This window comes from Sturnus vulgaris, chromosome 2 (assembly GCF_052056855.1).
Source record: "Sturnus vulgaris isolate bStuVul1 chromosome 2, bStuVul1.hap1, whole genome shotgun sequence".
In the NCBI taxonomy this organism is placed as follows: domain Eukaryota; kingdom Metazoa; phylum Chordata; class Aves; order Passeriformes; family Sturnidae; genus Sturnus; species Sturnus vulgaris.
In genome coordinates, this window is record NC_142244.1 from 20,932,161 (window position 1) to 20,943,553 (window position 11,393).

General features: G+C 54.6%; 1 long non-coding RNA gene across 9 annotated transcripts; it reads right to left on the reverse strand.

Annotated features, from left to right (window-relative positions):
- Positions 1-1,676: 1,676 nt before the first annotated feature.
- Positions 1,677-11,285, reverse strand: LOC148224660 (uncharacterized). 9 transcript variants are annotated; one of them, XR_015801158.1, is made up of 9 exons: positions 11,081-11,285; positions 10,306-10,414; positions 9,429-9,527; positions 5,751-5,867; positions 5,235-5,360; positions 4,130-4,244; positions 3,682-3,797; positions 2,862-2,970; positions 1,677-2,585 (listed from the first exon to the last, which is right to left on the reverse strand). It is a non-coding gene; the product is annotated as an uncharacterized LOC148224660 (long non-coding RNA). The 9 variants fall into 9 exon arrangements; XR_015801162.1 differs by having other exon boundaries at positions 2,862-2,939; positions 5,014-5,360; XR_015801161.1 differs by having other exon boundaries at positions 5,014-5,360.
- Between the last annotated feature and the right edge of the window lie 108 nt (positions 11,286-11,393).

The window sequence follows — 11,393 nt, forward strand, 5'->3', positions numbered from 1 at the left end:
CCCCGGGACCCCTCCTAATGAGGGGAGCCCCCCCTAACCCGCACCCCCCACCCCGGGACCCCTCCTAATGAGGGGATCCCCCCCAACCCCACCCCGGCCCCCGGGGACCCGCAGTGTGATGTAGGGAAAGCCGGAGCCCCGGCGCTGTCGGGCGGTGTGTTGGACCGGCATGGGGACACCCGCAGAGCGGGCCAGTCCCCGTGTGGGGCAGGGACGGTGCGGGGCGCCGGCTCCGGCCCTCTGGGCTTTATTATCCGGCACCCCGAACCCCGCGGCTGCGGGGGAAAGAGAGAAAAGGGGGGATGGAGGGTGGGAATAGGGGGGCAGACGGGGTGATCGGGGTGGGCGAGCCAAGGACGGAGGCAGGTGGGGATGTTGGGGTGTGCAGGGCAGCAGGGAGAGGGGGCAGGGGGAGGTGGGGTGGGGGGAAAGGGAGGGTGGAGGAAGGAGGGGGAGGATTGAAGGCCGGTGGGGAAGAATGGGGGGGGAACGGGGGCAGGGAGAGGGCACGGTGGGGGCCAGGGCTGGGGGGGAAGCAAGGGTGAAAGGAGGAGTAGGAAGAGAGAGAGGTAGGGTAGGGTAGGGTAGAGTGTATGGGGGCATGGGGGGTATAGGGGGGGAGCCGGGCCGGGGGGGAGGGAGGGGAGGGCTAGGGGGGAGGGGGAGGGGGGGGGGGGTAGGGGGGGGGGAGGGAGGAGGGGGGTGGGGGAGGGGAGGAAGGGAGGGGAGAAACGAGAGGTGTAGAGAAAAAAAGCTGTAGAAAAAAAGAAACGTAAAGAAAAAGAGATATAAAGCCCTGCCCGGGCGCAGCCTCCCCCCCGAGCGCCGAGGAACAAATGGCTCCGCCGTGCTCGCCCCGCGGTTTAAATCCCCCTCAGCCCCGCCCCGCGCAGGCGCTCTGGGGCCCCGCACACCTGTGCAGGCCCCGCCCCCCACACCTGTGCAGGTCCCGCCCCCCGGGGTCCCGCCCCACCCGCGCCCTTCAAATACGGCCGGGCCGCTCCCGGCCCGCTCCATACGCGGATGCTTCTCCCGGGATGCGGCGGGACCATCGCTCGGAGCGCTGAGCCCAACGCGGGGGCTGCTCCCGGTGCTGCGCGGAGCCCCAGGTACTCCGGTGGGTCCAGGGATCGGTTCTGGGTCTTGTCGGTGTCCGCTGGGGGTTTGCGAGCGGTGCCGCCTCTCCCCGGACCGGCATCGTGCGGTTCGTGGGGCCAGGCCGGGACCGGGATCGCCGCGGGCAGCAGGAGCCGTCTCGGGACGGGCGCTGGGGCCGAGCCCGGCGCTGCCGCTCCGGCTCCGGGCGCGGTCCCGCTGCAGGGAGCCGGGGCTGTGCCGGTAACCGTGCCCGGGTGGGATCTCCTCGTGCTGGATCGCGGCTGGACCGGCCGGAGACCGGGGAACGCTGTGCCGGCCCTGGGAGCCCCGAATGCCGCGGGTACTGCCCGCACATCCCGCGGGTGTGCTCAGCCCTCAGCGGAGAGCAGCGCCGGCTCCCCCTTCCCCGTGTCCGCACACCCGTGGGGCTCCCTGTGCAACGAGCGGGGCTGGAGCACCGTGGGTGGGAAGAGCTTCTCGGCTGGGGCTGGGCACGGTTCCACTCAGGCTGCTTCTCCAACACCTGCCAGGTGAGATGCTTCCCCCTCCCCCTTGCTTTGTAACTCAAAAAAGCTCTGTAATGGTAAAATCTTTTATTAAAATTTAGCTGAGATCTTTCCTCTTTGTTTCCAGAACACAGGCTATATTGAGGACATAGTGAGGTTGAGGGCGATCCTAAAATCTGATTCTCAAGTAAATAGGACATTTCCTGCAGGTGAGTATTGCCAGGGCAAAATGATGGCAGCTGCTGAAGCTGGGGCTGCTTTTGTGGCCGAGAGCCGCAGAGGCTGCAGTGTCTGCTGCTCTCTGCCAGTAACGTTCCTTGGTGTTTCTGTGGGTCCCAGCCGGCGGGGAATGTGGGGTAGGAAGAGGCTGGGAGCCCTCGAAAGGGGGGTGAGGCAAGCAGCACCTCTTGTCCTTGGGCTCTGCAGGGAAGGGGCTGTGCCTGCAGTGTCCCGCCTGTGCCGAGCACACATCCCGGGGATGGGCGCTGGGACACCCGGCCAGGGCTGGCACGGACACGGCTCAAGGGCTGCCCGCAGCTCCTGGGCCAGGGGCTGCTCTGAACAGGCACCCGGAGATGCTTCAGCCCGGACAGAGGCCACCGAGAGCCCAAGAGTCCCCCAGTGAACAGCTGGCATGTCCTGGGGATGGCAGCACGGGCCACCTGCAGAGGAGCACAGACAACGTTTCCTGCTTCGGAGCTCCCAGGTATGTCCCGGCCTCCCTGAATCCCTTCCCTTCCAGCCTGAGGCCATCATCCAGCAGCAGCATTAAAGCCAAGGCCATCTTCTCTCACAGATATTAAAACCCAACCAACAGCCTGCAGAAATGCCTTAAAATCAAAGGTTTGGGTGGGATGAAGTTCTGTTTGGATGAAGGTGGGCGTTTTTCAGGGAGCCAGCTGGAAGTGCAGAAGGGATGGAAAGCTTTTGCAGGTGGGTCCCACTGGAGATGCACTGAAGGCAGGGATGTCCATCCCTTTCCTGAAGGAAAAGAACGTGCAGAGGTCACTGCTGAGGCTCTGGAAAGAACTGAGATGCTGCAGAGAGAGATGTCCTCCTCTGGGCACAGGGGCTGCCTTAGCACGGGCTGGGAGAGCCTCTGGTCCCTGCCTTCTCCTGCTTTAAAATATCACCTGGAGCCCGAGCTTAGGGGGTTAAATCAGCTCAATTCCAGGCAACTCTGTCAAGTGCCCCCCAGGGACATTGGTGGGGCTGGGGGATGAGGGTTTTAAATAACAAATTCTTTGGAATACATACCTGTCCTTGTCCCAGTGCTGCTGGGCTTCCTTGGAAGCTCTGCAGGTTCCTGGCACAGCTGGTGTTCAAGTGGCAGCTCTCCATGGGAATATCCACACTCCATGAGGCACTGTGAGGTTATGGCAGCGAGAACTGAGCAGGGAATTCGGGGCTATGGGATAATAATTTATGGGAAGTAGCAAAGCTGACAGTGAACCCCAAATCTGGGCACTGCACAGAGAACAATCTTTGTGCTGCCCTGTCAGCTCAAGCCCCTGGGCTGGGAAGTGCTGGGAGTCAAATGTATGGAATTACACAAATCAGAGCAACTGGCATCACCCAGAGGGACAATCCAAGTCCCAAACAATTCCTCCACAATCCACTCTGGGGGAGAACACCCTGTGCCTGCCAGGAGCTTGGACTCTGCTTTTCCTACCAGCTCCTGAGCAGTGTCTGTCAGGGCCACGATGAGGGCTTTAAAATCCAGATAAACCCCAAATCCCACACAGTGACTAACCCAAATGAAGAACTGCATTGTTGTCATTAAAAGCTCAAAACTCTGTTATGAATTCCATGACGACAATGTAATGGGATTCCCAGGAACCTCATCAATGCTCTTAGTTTTGTTTCTATGTCTTTTTAATCCCTCATTTAGCAGCTTGTAAAACTGATCCTGAAATTCAGAGGTCAAGCAGGATTGACTTTGGATTGACCCTCACCTCTGGTCCCACTCTGTGCAAACACAACTTGTGCCCAGATGGGTGAACTCATTATCTCAGCTTTTCCCTCCAGAATATCCCCTCTTTATTTCCCTGTAGATGAACTCGGATCCACTCCTCACCTCCATTGATCATCCAAGGGTCCTTTCTGTTCCTGCCCCTCTCCAGCCCGAGGCTGCTCCTCCATTGGCTCCCTCGGGCCTCATCCCGCACGGAGCCTCTGTCCCTTCCTGGCCGCCTGAGGGAGGAGGACACAGAGAGTCCCGAGTGCTGAGCCCTCCCTGCTGCCCCTGCAGAGCCCTGATCCCCAGGGGCCTCAGACTTCCCAGACCAATTGTCTGCTGGGCTCCCTTCCCTTACCTCAGCACTCCCCTCAGAAATGCCACCTCACTCCCCCTGACATCCCCTCACATTTTCCTACACAAAACAGTTCTTGTGTCCCCTCTAAATTATTCCAAGTTTTCAGCTAAATGAATGGCCTGACCCGTGCCCACTGCTCATGAGCTACCCAACCAAAATCAAGAACAAATGCTGCTTGGGCTTTAAGAACTTGAAAGCAAAATAAATCACCTTTTTCTCATGTCTTTTTTTCTTTCAGATGCTGGACTCGCCTCCGTGGATGTGTGCTGAGCTCTTGCTGCAGGGACTGTCAGGCCTGAATAACTGTGAGTTCGTGTTCTTCTCACTGGGCAATCAGAAATTATTATTAATTACACCACAAAAATACTTTCTGAAACCTTTCCCCTTTCCTGGTACATCTCCTCTTTGTGCCTTCCCCTGCCTGACTTCTTGTCACTTCCCCTGCCTGACTTCTGTGCAGCTTCTAGGTGGGAAAACCTGGGATAACTTAGAGGGGACAGAGGTGAGATTTTTAGCTGGATTTTTCTCAAATTTCTAATTATAATGCAATTATTTCCAATTCCCCAGTGAGAAGAGCACGAACTTACAGCCATTCAGGCCTGACAGTCACTGAGGGAAATGTGACACGGTATTAATAAGTAACCTTTCCTCAGAGCAGTCACCACCCCAGTCCTCCAGCCTTGGCAAGTTTTTGCAGTGAATGGCCCCGAGTTCTAATGCTTAACCTAAATTCTGTCAGCTTTTGTTAGAAAGATACTGGACAGTAAATCATACAATAGCACTTCAAAATTGCACCAAAACTAACAGGCCTAGACCAAACCAAATCACCCCCGTCACTGTTCCACCCCAGTTTTGGGAGAAATAGTGATAGAGATGATTAATACTCTCCTTCCATGCTATTCAGTCCTTCACTGCACATCCCCAGAGAGGATTTACTCCACCTTTTGTTCCCAACAGCACCTCTGTCTCCAGCACCAATCCCACTTGTCACAGGCACAAAGGGAGCAGACCTAAGGCAATGGTTCCAGCAGCAGCTGCAATCCCGAGCTCCCTGTTCCCTGGATTGCTCATCCAAGCACTCCCAGGATTCTCACCTCAGCCCAGACTCTCTGTCTGTCCTCAGAGGGAAGCACAGCCTGATGGGACACGGCTCTGGCACCCCATTTCCTCTTGTGGAAAGCCACGGGTAAGCACAGTCCCTCAGCCCTTGCTCCCCTGAACACCAGGAGAGCTGGAGTTTCACCCAGATCCCACATTCCCATGGCAGTTAATCCCAGCAGGGAGGCAAAGAGGAACCCTGCATCCTCTGACTTACCCCACAGCACAGCAGCACCAGGAGCCCTCCAGGCTCAGACCTCTGGTGCTGAAGCCTCTGGGCTTTGGCTGATCAAACACCACAGCTCTTGGCAAAGAAAGCAGCAGTGTCGTGATTTTCCATGTGCTGAAAGAGAGGAGGAAAAGAAAATTTAGTCCACTGCAGAAGTCAAAAGATCCCAGCTTTCACACTTCAGCTCTGATTGCTCACTCTGGGATTTTATCCATGACAGGTGACACCAATTCAAATATTAAAGTGCTTTTTCCCAGCATTTTTATTCCTAACTATTTCAGACATAAAAAGAATGCTCATTTTTCTTATTGCATTCTTTGCTTAATTTTAACAGAACCATTTTCATCCCAGACCCCACTTGTCAGTTCTTCCATCCTTTACCACTGGACTTGGCACAAAGGGATACCCGTGGTGCTGCATCACAAGAAATCCCAAAGAGAAACCCCTCCAAACCTGACAGAGAAAGGTTTCAAGGCACTCCAGAACACAGACAGCTGTTCATACGTTGTCAGGCCACACCAATTCTGTCCCATCCACCTGAGCTGTGCAGGTGAGGCAAAGGCTCCCCTTGCTCCTCGGGAATCACTGTCTGAGAGCACAGATGTCCGTCCTGGGCAGCACCTGGAAACAATGTGGGAAAGGCAAAAAGAGAGAGCTGTCTGTCAGAAAATGAGTAATAATAATAATCAGAACTTCTGGACAAATTTAGTAACATCACTTTCATATGATAAATACAGGCCATGCCCCTCCTTCCAGCCCAGGTGAAGACAGGAAGGAGAAGTACAGGAAAAGCAGAGTCCCTTATTTGGATGTATTTCCTAAAGACTCTGCTGCATTGTATGCTCTTTGTGCTCTTTAAAAGAAGGGATGGCTGCTAAAAAACATCTAAAACCCAATGTTTTATCAGCCACAGGCAGGACAAGGTGAGTTACAGCTGGAGAGCCAGGGAGATGCAGGACCTTGGCACACCAAGGGTAAGAGCAGGGGAAGCAGGGGAGGTGTGGGGGGAGAGCTGGAGAAGGGAAGAACAGGCATTTTCTTGTTCAGATTCATCCGTGCTGGGAACTTGGAAAACACGTGGTGCTGCAGGCATCAAGGACACGATGCCCACGATGTTTGGTTGTTTCCCTTTGCTCATAACCCTTGGCTTCACCCCCTCTCCAGAGGAGCAGAGAATTCCTCCAGGGTAAGGGTGAGTCTGGTCCCATTCCAGGGATGTGTCCAGTAAAGGAGGTGAGTCATTTGGAGGAACTGACCACAAAAATGAAACCCAACAAACACTGAAATGGACTCTATTGATCTGCAACACCCAGTGCTCACAGCAGGCAGAGGCACGAGGTGCCCCAGGACCAAGAAGCACCACTTCACTTGGTTGTTCTGCTGCCATCTACTTCAGTTCTGCTTCCCTTCACAGCTGCTATTCTGCCAAGGTCAGCTCCATTTTCAGAAGCCTCTGTCACCTGTAGTCAAGGCTGGAAATCCTCCCTTAGGATTTCCACATCACATCTGGATTTGCCAGGAAGCACATGCACACACAGATGCCCATTCTGGGACAGGTCAGTCAGAAATCATGTAAGCCAGCAACTTGCTCCTCACTGCACGACTTAGAAACACATTCAAAAGCCAGAAAAAACCTCAACTGAACAACAGCCCACAAAAGCCACGGCTTAGGGCAGCATCGTGTTAATATTCTGCCCAGTGCTGGAGAGAAAGGAGGAAAGCTGTTCTTCCAGCTCTGCACCAAGCAGTCTGAAACAGCCAACCCTGTCCTCACCTGGGGCTGTGGCAGCTTCTCTCCTTCCTTCAGCCCTGCCCTGACTTCTGAGGGGCCAGAGGCACCACACAAGCCAAAAGGATCAGCACTCACACCCCCTGCTAGTAGGGACATCGTCATGGTCTGTCCTTGGCCAAACAAAGCCCAGGATGTTTTTCTTTGGCATTTCATTCATTTCATTTGGCCAATTTGATTCCCATTTACCAAGGCAACAGCCACCCTGTATGGCTCTGGGGTCAGAGCCCCTCTGGCACAAAGACCCAAGAGAAGAATCCAGGAGCAAACTGAAATCCCAACATGCAATGAAGGCCTGCTGCTGGCAGGTTCCTGGTGGCTTTTGGGGCACAAGAAAAGCCTTTAGACCATGAAAACATAGGTGAAAACCCCACAACGAGCACGTGGCTTTAAAGACGTTGCATTTAATGCTACAGACATAGAATTGCCTTGGGATTTGGCATTTCCTGCACCCACACAAACATATTAAAAGAATTTAGTGCAGAGTCCTGATATTTAGTTATTGCAGTCTTATTTTGGTGGTGTCACTTGACATAATAAAATCCACAGCAATACTTGAAAAAATGAAAAGCAACTTGCCCCCACCCCTTTAAATTTTCCAGTTTAAGGGTTCTCTTAAAAAAACATTAAAGAAAAGAAGAAAAGCCCAAGACCTACTACCACCTACTGTACCAACCACCTGTTTCCCATAGATTTTCATTACACCTGATGGCTTCTCCAAGGAAATAAATTTGTACCTGTAAAAACCCGTCCAGTAGGGGCAGGTGTTTCTGAGCCCACACCTGGCAGGTCAAGGATCAGAGGAGGAGTGGCACAGAGGGATCCAAAAGTGCCCAAGACAGGTTCAAGCTCGCTGTGTTTGGGCAGGATTATTTGAAACCAAAGTGCTCTGCAGCTGCTCCAAGCCTGGAGGTCACAGAAACAAAACAAGCTCCCCCCTCCTGCCTCACTTTGTGCCTTCTCCTATCAAGGGAGAATCACATCATGCAAAAGACAATAGAGAAGAGGGTCACAGCAGTCCAGTGTCCCCAGGATGGCTGGCACCAGGCTCCATTCCCTCCTCTGGCTGATGGAACTTAAACCCAGGTGTTCTGGGATTTGAGGAGCAAAGCCCAGCTTTGCCACTTGCTGTTCCAATCCCTCCCACGTTTGCAGAGCAGGAATCTTGCTGGGTTTCCATATTACATCCCAAAGCAGCAGCCCTGGAGTACTGCTGGAACCCAGAACACCCTCCCCTTCTCAGACACCAACCTGACTAGAAAGCCTCACACTCCTCCAAGGGCAGGAAAACCAGAAACCAGTAAAAAATGGGTATTTTACACCAAACAGGACCCATTTCAGAGGTCAAATATCCCACACTGCGTTCCTGAGCCTTCCCAAGGCTTTTTCACAGGGAAGTAAAACTTCACACATGAAGGACCATTTACCTTGTACCAACATCCTCTATAAAACCTCCCACATAAAAGCCCAGGTGTTTGTAACATCCTCAGTAACACACTGCACAGAAAGGATCAGGGTCCTTGGTACAAGAGCCACAGCAGAACCTCTGGCAGAAAGGGCCCTTTCCCTTGTAACAACACCCTCAGTGACACTTCCCAGATGAAGGAGCAGGTCCCGTGTGACACCAGCCTCAGTGCAGCAGCAAGCACAGCCTTGATCTGGAACTCACAGAATCCATGCCCCCAGCAGCCCCGGGAATAAAACACGGGATTTTGTGGAACCCGGGAATGGAGGAGCTCTCCTGTCCCAGCTCTGCCTCCTCTGCCTGCAGCAGGGGACATGCAGCTCTCAGCCAGAAGATCAGTTCAACCTCACCAAATCACCTGGCAACACTTACTATGAAGCCCAAAGTCCCAGTGCATCACCTGTGTGCTATCTCAGGAAGTTCAGTTTTAAATCAATCATTTTTGTGGGACAAAATTTTAAATCAATGAGTCTTGGTGGGACAAAACCTGCGCTGGGCCCAAGAACTGACTCTAACCCCTCTGACCTGAACTGTCCAGCTGTAGGATCAATGCTCAAAAGAAACACTGGATCCCTCAGGGCAGAGCCTGTCACTCTGTAAATGCCAGGGGGAGAACAAGGCTCGAAAGGCAGCCCCCGATGCCTCCAGCCCCTGCAAGCACCGCCCAGGACTCTGCACAGCCGGGACGGAGCCTTTGCACAGCTCTGTCCCGGGCCACCGAGGGTGGCAAACCCCAGAGACCGATGGAAACAAAACAAATGATTGATTGAAATGGACACTGAGGAGGCTGAAAGCCCCACCCCAGAACTGTTCCCGGCCCAGCTCAGGAGCCTGAACTGCTGCTGCAGGACACGACGTCTGAAGGAGCTCTGCAGCCGGGACATTCAAGGCCAGCAAAAACAATGGCTAAAGAGAAACAGATCCTTACCTGGTCCAATGTCCCAGTCCCTGGCTCCTCCTCACGGGGGGACCCTGCTCCAGGGAGGAATCTCCACACAGCCCCCGAGACCTGGGCTAAGACGCCGCCCTGCCAGCAGAAGACAAGGGGTTAACAAAGCTTTTGGGACACATTCTCTCCTCAGAGAGGTTTGACAAAACATCCATCCGTGTGCACCTTTAATAAGGACAGCTTGTACCTAGGCTTGCAATAGATTTTTGTATGTTATTTCCTCCAAGTCTATGTTTTAACATATTTTGATGTTAAAAGTGTTTAAACAAGATTTACCATGAGCTCTGCCGTGCTCCAAGCCCTAAGGAAGAGCTGGATAGACTCACACTCATCCAGGCTGAGGGAGCTGCTGCTGCAGACAAACATTTACAAATCCCCTGCCCTGAGGGTGTCCAGACCCGGGAGAAAGCCCTTCCCACCACCCTCCTGCGTTTCCCTCTCTGCCACTGGCTTTGCTTCCAGCTTGGGAAGCTTTGTCTTGGGGGCATTTCAGCATCACTAAGGGCTTTTCCAACCTCAGGGATTCCATGGGATGCCCAGTGAGTGACCCAGCTGCACACACAGGCACGGCAAGCCGTCACACACAGATTATCCTGCCACGAGCCACAGCACTCCAGGGCACCCTTGAAACAGTGCAGAGAGCAGGACAAAGACACAGCTACAGCACTGACCCTGCTTTCCCAGTGGGGCACGAACACCATTTCCTCCTGATCCTGAGAGCATGCCCTTAGGAACATGAAAGTTCCCATGTGCATTTTGCAGTACAATTTGTAAATTTAGCATATTTCAAGACAGTTTAAATCAGAATTAACTCGGTGCTAGCACAGCATTAGATATGGGACAGCAGGAGACTCACCAGGCAATATTCCCTGCAGACTCTCCATTCTCAGCACTCCAGCTGCAGTATTCTCATTTCTCATGGACTCTCAGTTCTGTTTCCAGGACTCCCATCAGGGAAATGATGGCTGTTTCCAGATGCAAATTCTCAATGTATCATTGGTCCCAATCACTGCTCCCCTGCCCCTCCAATCCCCCCCCCTCCATCCTTTACCCCTTTTACAGCCACGGCCCCACCCACGATACAAATGGAGGCTCCCAGGTGCCTCCTGAGACCCAAATCATTCCAGGTGGGTCAGGAAGTAAATATAAATGAACTCGTCCCTTGTGGGGTAACAAATTATCTTCGTCCCCATTCCCCCTTCTGTCTCCTGTTCCCTAAGGTAAAACACACAGGTGGGCTCAGAGGGAAAACGTAAAAAACCCAAACTTTTGGGGAAGTCCAAAACCAAGCAAAACTTGTTTTTCCATGGATTTCCATAAGGACTGTTCAGTTTTTTCCCCCCGAGCCTCGCCCGTGGCCACAGGAGCAGCTTCTCTCTGCGACCCGCGGGGTGGGCGCAGGGACACCCGTCCCGCTGCTTCCCGGAAAACGGAGCTCAGCCCATCCCACAAACGTTTCCATCGCACCTGGGAACGCGGCAGGAGCTTTGTTCCGTGAAACGTGGTCCCAGAGAGCGCCGAGTGCGGGACAAACCCGTCCCACGGAGCAGTTGGGTCCCGAGGATCAGCGCTGAAAGCGCTCACATCCCCCCGCGGATCCGCCCGGCGCTCTCTGCCCTCCGGCCACTCACCACAGCCGCCGTTCGCTCGTTCCGGCCGTCGCTGCGCCAGCCAAGGGGACTGCGCCCATGCCAGGCTCGGGACAGCTCGCTCCCGGCGCAGCTGCCGCTGGCACAGCAGGATCGGGGCGGCCGCAGGGCAGCGAGAGCCGCGCTCTGCCCCGCGGGGCCGCTCGGGCGGACACGGCCGCGGGCGGGGCCGGAACCGCAGGGGCCGGTTCCGTGTCCGGCCCGGGCCCCGCCCCTGCGGCACCGCCCGCGGCTCCGCCCTGCCGGCTCTTCCGGCGGCGTTCCCGGCCTTGCTCATCCCTGCTCTTTCCAGGGA